Raw genomic sequence first — 10,882 nt, 5'->3', positions numbered from 1 at the left:
TTTCCAATGATTTTCTTAATAATGTGAAAATGATGAGGTTGAAGCTCTCCGATTTCAGACTTTAATCATAGTTTTAGTAATCTCGCTTTTTTCGTTTTGCAAAATTGAATTCTTTAGTATTTAATTTTCTCATATCTTTGTTGATTTTTGTTATGATTTCAGAGGTGTTTCCTTCTCTCATTGCTTCTTAGCTTCTCGCATCTTCGCTTGTTGCATCTTCACCGCTTCTTAGGTATGTAGAATTCCATTACATTTTTTTTTGAAACCATTTATCATGTCTAAATATGTGATTTGTAATATTTGATTTATTTCAGTTGTGGCTAATTCATACTAATTCATCTTTTATTTTATTCGGCAGGAATGGAAAACAAGTATCCTAAGCGACTTATGGAAGTTGGAAATGAGCCACAAGTTGGCCAGATAAATAACTCATGTCGGATGTCTATTTTACACAAAATCAAGAGCGCATTACCAGAGGAGTATGAGATTGTGAAGGGTGATCCGGTTTTCGCACATATATTTGCATTGTATGAGAATGGTCTTGAGTACTCAGCTCGGTTGATACACAACATCATGTGTAGGCAGTTGGTGACTAAGAGAAGACATGAGCTGTGGTTTGTGTTTGGTAAGAAGTCGCTTAGATTCTCCATGCAAGAATTTCATGCAGTTACTGGGCTAAAGTACAATGATGATTTTAGTGGTGATTCAGAGAATTGGACAGATGATAATGGGTTTTGGAGTAAATTGTTGAGGAGAGGTGGTATCATTACCATTCAAAGTTTGATGAAGACCCACCATGAAGCAGCTCCCACGTGGGGAAAAAAAGAAGACATAATTCGGTTTGTGTATGTTTGTGTAATTGTTGGGTTGGTAATGGCTAAAGATGAGAAGAAAGCTATACCACATTCATACATCAAGCTGGTCATGGATCTTGATAAGGTTAGGAATTATCCTTGGGGTCTTGTAGCTTTTGACCATTTAGTTAACTCTATTATGGAAGCAAGAAAAAAACTGAAGAACCCCATAAGTTACATCCTCAATGGTTTCTCATATGCTCTTCAAGTTTGGGTTATGGAAGCAATTCTTGTCATTGGAGAACTGTTGGGAGAGAAGATTGACAAGGAGATTACAGCTACTCAATGTTCTAATTGGAAAGGTGCTGCAAAAGTATCCTATGATGAACTCGTCCTTGTAGAAAAATCAATTGGAAAAAAGGTTAGTTGACTACTATTCATTCTTTATTTATCTCCATTGTCTTTGAATATGTTGAATTTTTTTGTTATTGATAAACAAATTGAATGTATGTTGATTTGTTTTTTTTTTGGCAGGATGTAATTTATTCATACATTTCCTCCACAGGAAACTATGATGTATTGGAGTCCGAAGAATTTATGAGGTGTGATGAAATTACAGATTGTGAAGTAGATAACTTGGATGCTTTGATCAGGCTATGATTTTGGAGATCAGATTTGGAAAAGTGTTGAAGGATATGGTGTGGAAGATGACAATATTGAGGATGTTGAAGAACAATTTTCTGTTGGAGGGGACAACGAAGTTCCGCCAGTGATGTAGAAACTAGTGAGAAGCAAGCTAATATTCCAGAAGTGTCTAGCTTGAAGAAGATGAAAAAGAAGCAGAGACACGAAAAAGGATGGTGCAATGATGTATATATTTCGGGAGCATACATCTTTAGGCCGCCTAAAGTTAGATCGTGTTGGTTTCATGAATTGTCAGTTTAGCATGCACGGCAAAAGCGAGTACTTCAAGTTTAGATCAGCAGGACGAAGCCACGCGTGGAATAAAATTTTGTTAGGCTACACCAAAGTTGAATTGCCATCTCATGGAAAGACGGGGAAAAGTTAGGCTGTAGATTTCGACATAATTTATGTGCCGGTCTTCGTTAACAGTAATCATTGGATCTCAGTTTGCATTAACTTCATCCTAAGAACAATTGAAGTCTTCGATTGTAATCAATATCACAACAGAAGACACGTTGAGTCATTCGAACACATCATCCCTCGTCTTTTGATGGAGATTCACAGAAAGATTGATGGGAAAGCTCCGTTGTTGACTCAATATGAGATCATCGAGGTCTGTTTGCCACCTAAATTAAATCGTTCTAATTGTGATTGTGGAGTTTATGCCCTGAAATATATCGAGTGTCACATGCTTAATCTACCTTTTGATTTGATAAACGATGAAAATATCAAGGAAGCTCATTTGAAGATGGCAGTTGATCTTTGGGTAGCAGCAAGAGACCCTGTGCTAATTAATTGAATGGAGTCATATGAACCTCCAATGTATTCTTCTCAGTTTGTAGACCTTTGTTAAATTTTTCAGTACTTTTATTGATATTCTAATGAATTTATTTTTAAAATTCCTTGATGGTGTTTTCTTTGAAACAAACAAACAACGACAAAGGGTCTTAAGCAGTTTTGAAATTCCTTGATGGTGTTGCATTTAAACAACCAGGGTACACAAAAACAAACAAACAAAGGGTCTTAAGCATAACAACACAATACAGAAACCAAACACATCAGATCATCTTTCCATAAAGCCATGCCATTGAAACTGCCACTACAACGAGTACACAAATCCTCTTCTTGTTCGAATTCTCCATACTCTCCTTTGCATCCATTAGCTCTTGCCTCATGATCTCAATCATATTCTTTTCCACCTTTTCTTCCATCTCCCGCACCATCTCCTTTTGGAGCTCCACATTGTTTGTTACCATATTCTTTAGATCCTCTAAGAGTTGGTTTTGTTTGCTTTCAACAATCCTAATCTCCTCTAGAAGAGCATCATCAACCCAACGGAACATGGGTTTCTCCTTCTTCTCCTAAAATGATTTTTTGATAACAATCAATTGTAAATTTCAGTTATTATGATGAATAAGGGCAGATTAAAGTAGATTACCTTCACACCTACAACACATCTATAAAATCTTCGATATGGATTCTCATCCGTCTTTGAGGTGTAGGTCGTAATCGCTCCACCACACCAGCACCTACTCAGAACTCCAACCTGAGAACTTCTCGAAGTTAGCCCAGACGAACCAGCCGAAGAAAGTTGGCTCATGGCTCCAGTCAGTTGAAACAAAAAAAAAATGAAGAAGAAAGAGTATCGGGGAAGAAGAAGAAGAGAGAATCGGAAAAGAAAAACCCTAATGTGTATTTTTCCCCCCAATATTAAACCTAAAATCGGGTCTGCAGTTGATTTAAATCCGGTCAACATTTAACTATGGTCGGGTCGAAATCAGGTCAACATTTAACTATGGTTTAAAATAATTACTGAATTTCTAATGATTTTTTGTGTTTATAATGGTTGATCACTATATAAGGTCTGCTTTGTTTAAAATTTTTGGATTTTATGAATCTAATTGCACATAAATATACTTCTTAAGCTCTAATCAGACAATGATGCAAAATGTAACTTTAAGAACCTAAATGCTCATGAATATGCACAAAACAATGAAGAAATAACCTCTAAAATCACATAAAAACAAAGAGAGAGTTAATAAAAAAGGAAGAAAGTCGAAGAAGAAGAAAAATAGAAGTGAACAATGTAAACAACGTTTTTGTTTGTCTTTGCGTGATTAATAAATAACACCAGCTACCTGAAAACAAAAAGAGTACGGTAAATATAAATGAAATCCACTAAAAATTCAAAAACATGAATCATAAGTTGATGCATAAACCATTGTTATATCACGATATCACATGTCGTTATGTTATGCCCTTCTTTGTCACAGCCACTTATGTCTCTTTGACCCTTGTGAGTTTTGTGATGATTTTATCTTGTCTTCAGCTGTTTCATATCTTCGTTTTCTTCGTGATGTTCATATATTTTACCCTGTTTTCCCTTAATATATTCGCATCTTTTGCATCTTTTGCTATCCATTTTGACCATTATTGCATAGCTTTAGGACTGTTCTTGCATTAGAGTTTAGTTGCATTGCATTTGCATCTTTTCATGCATAAACAGGTGATTTTGGAGCTTAAGGAGCATGGAAGCAATGCTGAGGAGAAGTGAAGCAATCATGAGGAGAAAGCAAGAGAGCTAAGGCTGAAGAACCAAGGTCCGGAGTCCAACTTGACTGCCCACTCGACCGTGTGCTGAGAGGGACTCGACCGAGTGGGAGGAGCACAAGAGGAGCCAACTCGACCGGTCACTTGACCGAGCACCAGGTCGAGTTGGTCGAGCCGCCTGGCTATTTTGTCTTCTAGCGTTTTTAGGGCTTCCACTACATTTTCTATATAAGGGCTTGTACCTGCAGCCACCAAAAGAGTCCAGCTTTTTAGAGAGTCTAAAACCTAGTTTTTACCTTTTTTAGAATTATTCCTTTTGCAATTTTATTTTATAGATCTTGTACTTCTTTTAAAAGGAGAAAAACAAAGGATTCTTGGATTTTGTTGGTTCCATAACTTTCAAGATATTAAGAATTCGTGTTTGATTCCTTCTTCAATATTGTAGATCTTTGCTTTATCTATCTAATCATGCAAGTTTCATCATTTTCTGGGTTTATGACTTTGATGTTCATCATGTGTTCTTGTGAGTAGTTGCTTAGGATCTTGAGGATGGGTTAGGCTGGGCTGTGTTTGTGGTTTGTTTGATTTGGTCAAGCTTGATTGTTGTAGATCTCTTCTAGGCTAGATGTTCTTAATGCTGATCCTATATCTGAGAGGGTAGGATCTGATTTCAAGCCTCTTAGCATCATACCAATGTCTAAGGAGCATAAATAAGGCTAGATCTAGAGATTATCATTAGGCTTGCTAAGAGATTAGAAGTCTTGTTTGATTTTTGACATATTGCTTAATGCCTGCTTGTGTAGATTCTTTACTTTGTGAGAACAAGTCTAGAGATGCATGAGTTTGATTGTTTCTTGCCATGAGAGTGGATTAAACATGTCTTAGAAATATATGTCTAGAGATTAGCTCAAGTTGTTTGAGATTTGTTGACCAAGTTAGATGACCTCAATCATAGTCCAGCCCATGAATCCCTCCTCAAGACCTTCCTTGTTTATTGATTTCTTAGCTTAAATCCTGTTGTTTGATTCGTTTTGGTATTGCTCTGTTTTTCTTGTGTTGCTCTGTTTTGCGTATTTGTCCAGCTCGACCCTGCACTCGATCAGCACTCGATCGAGTGCTTGCTCGAGTTCCAACCCAGAACTTGTGTTTATGATTTGTGTTTGTCCTGTCTCACCCTAGTTGCATTTCTGTTGCATTCATTTAGTATCTTGTTCATTACTTACCTTGCATTAGTTCAATACTTGCATTTCCATAGTTTCTATTTCTGTTTGTCATAATCACTCTGTTCCATTTGCATTTACCTCCTAGTTCTTGTAGTTTTACTTTCTGCACTTTCCATTTCATCATAGGATTGTTAGTAACAAACAACCTTTACATCTGGCTTGACTTAGACTCATATGCACATCTTGATTGTTCACAAACACTCAGATTGGATTGACACCTCTTATACTACAATTGCATAAGGGGAATTGAAACACCCCGACATCCATTCATTCATAAGTCATCATTCCGTACATCATTCAACCACCACACCACAAAAATAGTCAGTTTCAATTTGGCGCTGTTGCCCATTTGAGTTTGTTTTGTGACATAGGATCATTATTAGTCTAAGATTAAGTTCGTTTAAACACTTGTGAAGTTACTGAACTCGAATCTTCCTTTGCTTGGCTGTCTTGAGTTTCAGGTACCCACTCGACCACCCACTCGACCACCACTCGACCGAGCCGTGATCGAGCACTTGATCGAGCCAGAAGCCGGATCCAAATAGCCATTACTTCCGAGTCGACTCGACCACCCACTCGAGCCTGCGCTCGACCGTGTACCTGTTCGAGTTTGTAGTCGAGTTTGTTGATGCACACAAGGTCAAAAGGCAAAGACAGTCTTCAAAGGCCTATTGACAACATCCACATGCTACAAAAGGGTTTGAGACATAAGCAAAGAAGAGTAGTTCAGCAACAGGAAGAACAAGTAGTCATGGAGCAGCAAGATCACCATGATCATAGACCTAGACACATTGGTGCTGGGGATGCACCTAACACACACAACCAAAGAGCTGGTATTGTGCCTCCTGTTGTGGCCAATAATAATTATGAAATCAAGAGTGGATTAATCTCCATGATACAAGCCAACAAATTTCATGGGTTGCCAATGGAGGATCCTCTAGATCACCTTGATGAGTTTGACAGAATATGTGGACTCACAAAAATCAATGGAGTAAGTGAAGATGGCTTCAAGTTAAGGCTATTCCCATTTTCCCTTGGAGACAAAGCTCATCTATGGGAGAAGACTCTTCCTACTGGAGCTATAACCACATGGGATGCATGCAAGAAAGCTTTTCTGGCCAAGTTCTTCTCCAATGCAAGGACTGCTAGATTGAGGAATGAAATTTCTGGGTTTGCTCAAAGGAATAATGAGAGCTTTTGTGAAGCTTGGGAGAGGTTTAAAGGATTCCAAACTCAGTGTCCTCACCATGGCTTCAGCAATGAGTTCCTTCTAAGCACTTTGTATAGAGGAGTGCTTCCCAAGATAAGAATGCTTCTTGATACAGCTTCAAATGGCAACTTCCTCAACAAGAATGTGGAAGAAGGATGGGAATTGGTTGAGAACCTTGCTCAGTCAGATGGTAATTATAATGAAGATTATGATAGAACCATGAGGATCCCCTCCACTGATCAGGAGGACAAATACAAGCAGGATTTAAAGATGGTCAATGAGAAGCTTGACAAGATTCTCCTAAGCCAGTCAAAACCCATTCACTTCATTGGTGAAGAAGAAGCTCCCGTCAAGGAAGGAGATAGGGAGTTCGCTGAGTTGTGTTATATGCAGAACCAATGAGGAGGATACAAAGGCTACAACCAAGGTGGAGGTTTCAAGCAGACCAACCTCTCTTATAGGAGCACCAATGTAGCCAACCCTCAAGACCAAGTCTATCCACCTCCTCAGCCTCAACAACAGCACAACTATGCACCAAAGCAGCAGCAACAAGTGTTCCAGCCCCAATTGTGTCCCCCACCAGGGTTTCAGACTAACCAAGGCCAGGAACAAGACCTAAGAGCAATGATACAACAGCTGTTGATTGGGCAAACCAATGGGAAGATTGAGGCAACAAACAGAATTGCTGAGCTGAACAAGAGGATAGATGATATTTACAGTGAACTTCATGCCAAGTTTGACACACTAACATCCAGGATTGTGACTATGGAGAATCACCAAGCTTCTGCCTCAACGCATGACCATCACAAGGGCACAACTATTGTGCAAACTACTGAATTTGCCAATGCTATCAATCTTCGCAGTGGAAGAGTCTTACCAACAGGACTAGGAGCACATCCCAACACTGAGGGCAGTGGAATTCAGGAAGGGGAGGGTTTCCAACAAGAAGAAACTCAGGATGAAAACACCATTGAATTCGACGTACCACTCGACCACTCACTCGACCGAGTAGGTGGTTGAGTACCCGATCGAGCTGCTTCTCAGGAGAAAATCAATCCAGTTACCTCCAAAGAAAAAGAAGTCCGGTTCTTCCTCCTCCTTACAAGCCTCCACTACCTTTCCCAGGAAGATTTAAGAAACAGATGGTTGAAAAATACAAGGCATTGTTTGACAAACAAGTTAGAGAGATTGAGCTTAGGATGCCTCTAATAGATGCCTTTGTGATGATCCCTCCTTACCAAAAATTCTTGAAAGATGCTGTGATGGAAAGGATCAAAGAAGTTCAAGGGATGGTGATTCTCAGCCATGAGTGTAGTGCCATAATCCAAAAGCAAGTGAACCCTCAAAAGCTAAGAGATCCTGGTTCCTTTACTCTACCTTGCTCTATAGGGCCCTTAACCTTCAATAGATGCCTTTGTGATTTGGGAGCCTCAGTAAGCCTAATGCCTCTATCAGTTGCTAAGCGCCTAGGGTTTACAAGGTATAAGCCATGCAACATCTCCCTAATCTTAGCTGATAGATCAATAAGATTACCACATGGTGTTTTGGAAGATCTACCAGTTAGAGTTGGAGCAGTGGAAGTCCCAACCGACTTTGTAGTCTTGGAAATGGATGAAGAACCAAAAGATCCTTTGATCTTGAGGAGACCTTTCCTAGCTACAGCAGGAGCAATAATTGATGTGAGACAAGGGAAGATTGATCTCAACTTGGGAGAAGACCTCAAAATGACATTTGACATTGTAGAGGCTATGAAGAAACCAACAATTGGAGGACAAGTCTTTTGGGTTGAAGAGTTGGACAAATTATCAGGAGAATTGATGGAAGAGCTAGCAGAACAAGATCACCTTAGAACTGTTTTGACCAAAAGTGGAGAGGAAGGGTTTATCCATGAAGAAACTAAGGCCTATGAAGATATATTAGACTCCTGTGGAGAATCACACCATCCAGAGGTTTTTGAGGGGTTACCAGCATTAAGAGAGGAAGTCTGGTCAGTTCAAACAACAAATACGGATAGCTCGACCACCCACTCGAGCATACACTCGACCGAGCGCCAACACTACTCGACCGAGTACACTGCCGAGTCCTCCACAGACGACTGGTCTGAACTGAATGCACCAAAAGTAGAGCTAAAACCTCTCCCTTCTGGGCTAAGGTACGTCTTTTTAGGTGAGAACTCTACTTATCCTGTGATAGTAAATGCTAACTTGGGTAGGGAAGAGCTTGATTTGTTAGTTGTTGAGCTAAGGAAGTTTAGAAAAGCTATTGGTTATACTTTGGATGACATTAAAGGAATTTCACCTAGTCTCTGCATGCATAGAATCCACCTTGTAAATGAATCCTACTCTAGTATTGAACCTCAAAGAAGGCTTAATCCCAACCTAAAGGAAGTAGTCAAAAAGGAGATTCTAAAATTGCTTGGAGCTGGTGTGATCTATCCTATTTCTGATAGTACTTGGGTCTCACCAGTCCATTGTGTCCCTAAAAAAGGAGGAATCACTGTAGTAAAGAATGATCGTGATGAGTTAATTCCCACTAGAACCATAACAGGACATATAATGTGCATTGGCTATAGGAAGCTTAATTCTGCTACTAGGAAAGATCATTTCCCTCTTCCATTTATTGATCAAATGTTGGAAAGATTAGCCAATCATACCCATTACTGTTTCTTGGATGGATATTCTGGATTTTTCCAAATTCCTATTCATCCCAATGATCAAGAGAAGACAACATTCACATGTCCATATGGTACCTTTGCATATAGGAGGATGCCATTTGGATTATGTAATGCTCCAGCTACCTTTCAAAGGTGCATGATGTCAATCTTCTCTGATCTTATTGAGGATGTGGTTGAAGTTTTTATGGATGACTTCTCTGTCTATGGAGATTCCTTTTCTTCTTGTCTTACTAATCTATGCAGAGTTTTAAAGAGATGTGAGGAGACAAATCTAGTCTTGAATTGGGAAAAGTGTCACTTCATGGTAGAAGAAGGGATAGTTCTTGGTCATAAGATTTCAGAGAAGGGTATTGAGGTTGACAAAACAAAAATTGAAGTCATGGTTCAACTTCAACCACCAAAAACAGTCAAGGACATAAGAAGCTTTCTTGGTCATGCTGGATTTTATAGAAGGTTCATCAAGGATTTCTCAAAGATAGCTAGGCCATTGACAAGGCTGCTTTGCAAGGAGACTGAGTTCAACTTTGATGAAGATTGCTTGAAGGCTTTCAAGGAGATCAAGGCTGCTTTGATATCAGCCCCAATAGTCCAAGCTCCAAACTGGGATCTTCCATTTGAGATTATGTGTGATGCTTCAGATTTTGCAGTAGGAGCAGTTCTGGGACAGAGGAAAGATAAGAAACTGCATGTTATTCACTATGCAAGCAGGACCTTGGATGAAACTCAAGGAAGATATTCAACAACAGAGAAAGAGCTTCTAGCAGTGGTCTTTGCCTTTGAAAAATTCAGAAGTTACTTAGTAGGGTCCAAAGTAATTGTGTACACCGATCATGCTGCTTTGAGGCACATCTACTCAAAGAAGGACACAAAACCAAGGTTGTTAAGATGGATTCTGCTTCTCCAAGAGTTTGACATGGAAATAGTTGATAAGAAAGGGATAGAGAATGGAGTAGCTGATCATTTGTCCAGAATGAGGATAGAGGAGGAGATTCCAATCGATGATTCAATGCCTGAGGAGAAGCTGATGCAAATAGGGACAACTCGACCGCCTACTCGAGCATGCACTCGGCCGAGTATGTTTGGGCACACGATCGAGCAGGATGAGATGGAGGAGTGGATGGCACTTGAAAGTGAAGATCTACCTTGGTATGCTGACATAGTCAATTACAAGGTGTGTGAAGAATTCCCGGCAGATATGGACCCTTATAAGAAGAAAAAGCTCCTCAAGGACATCAATGGGTACTATTGGGATGAACCTTACTTATACAAAAAGGGATCAGATGGGTTGTTTAGAAGGTGCATAGCAGAAAATGAAGTTGAAGGAGTGCTAGGGCATTGTCATGGTTCTACTTATGGAGGCTATTTTGCAACTTTCAAGACTGCCCAGAAAGTCTTACAAGCTGGTTTATGGTGGCCTACACTATTCAAGGACACTCACAAGTTCATCACAAAGTGTGATGCTTGCCAAAGAATGGGAAATATCACAAGAAGGAATGAGATGCCCCAAAACCCAATTCTTGAAGTTTGAGATATTTGATGTGTGGGGAATTGATTTCATGGGACCTTTTAATCCTCCTTCAAATGGGAATGTCTACATATTAGTGGCAGTGGACTATGTCTCCAAGTGGGTAGAGGCTATTGCCAGCCCTACTAATGATCACAAAGTGGTACTTAAACTTTTTAAGACCATAATCTTCCCAAGGTATGGAATTCCAAGAGCTGTGATTAGTGATGGAGGAACACACTT

The 10,882-nt window shown here is 39.6% G+C and overlaps 1 non-coding gene and 1 pseudogene across 1 annotated transcript; both read right to left on the bottom strand.

Annotated features, from left to right (window-relative positions):
- Positions 1–2,536: 2,536 nt before the first annotated feature.
- On the bottom strand, positions 2,537–3,078 carry LOC104704500 (uncharacterized protein At4g04775 pseudogene; annotated as a pseudogene).
- A 3,320-nt stretch (positions 3,079–6,398) lies between these two features.
- Positions 6,399–6,505, bottom strand: LOC147941132 (small nucleolar RNA R71). Its single transcript, XR_015562939.1, has one exon. It is a non-coding gene; the product is annotated as a small nucleolar RNA R71 (small nucleolar RNA).
- Positions 6,506–10,882: the final 4,377 nt, after the last annotated feature.

This window comes from Camelina sativa, chromosome 7 (genome assembly GCF_030686135.1).
Source record: "Camelina sativa cultivar CO46 ecotype springtype chromosome 7, ASM3068613v1".
NCBI classification, from domain to species: Eukaryota; Viridiplantae; Streptophyta; class Magnoliopsida; order Brassicales; family Brassicaceae; genus Camelina; species Camelina sativa.
Note: the sequence above shows the minus strand (reverse complement) of the source record. Positions and strands in the feature narration are given on the sequence as shown.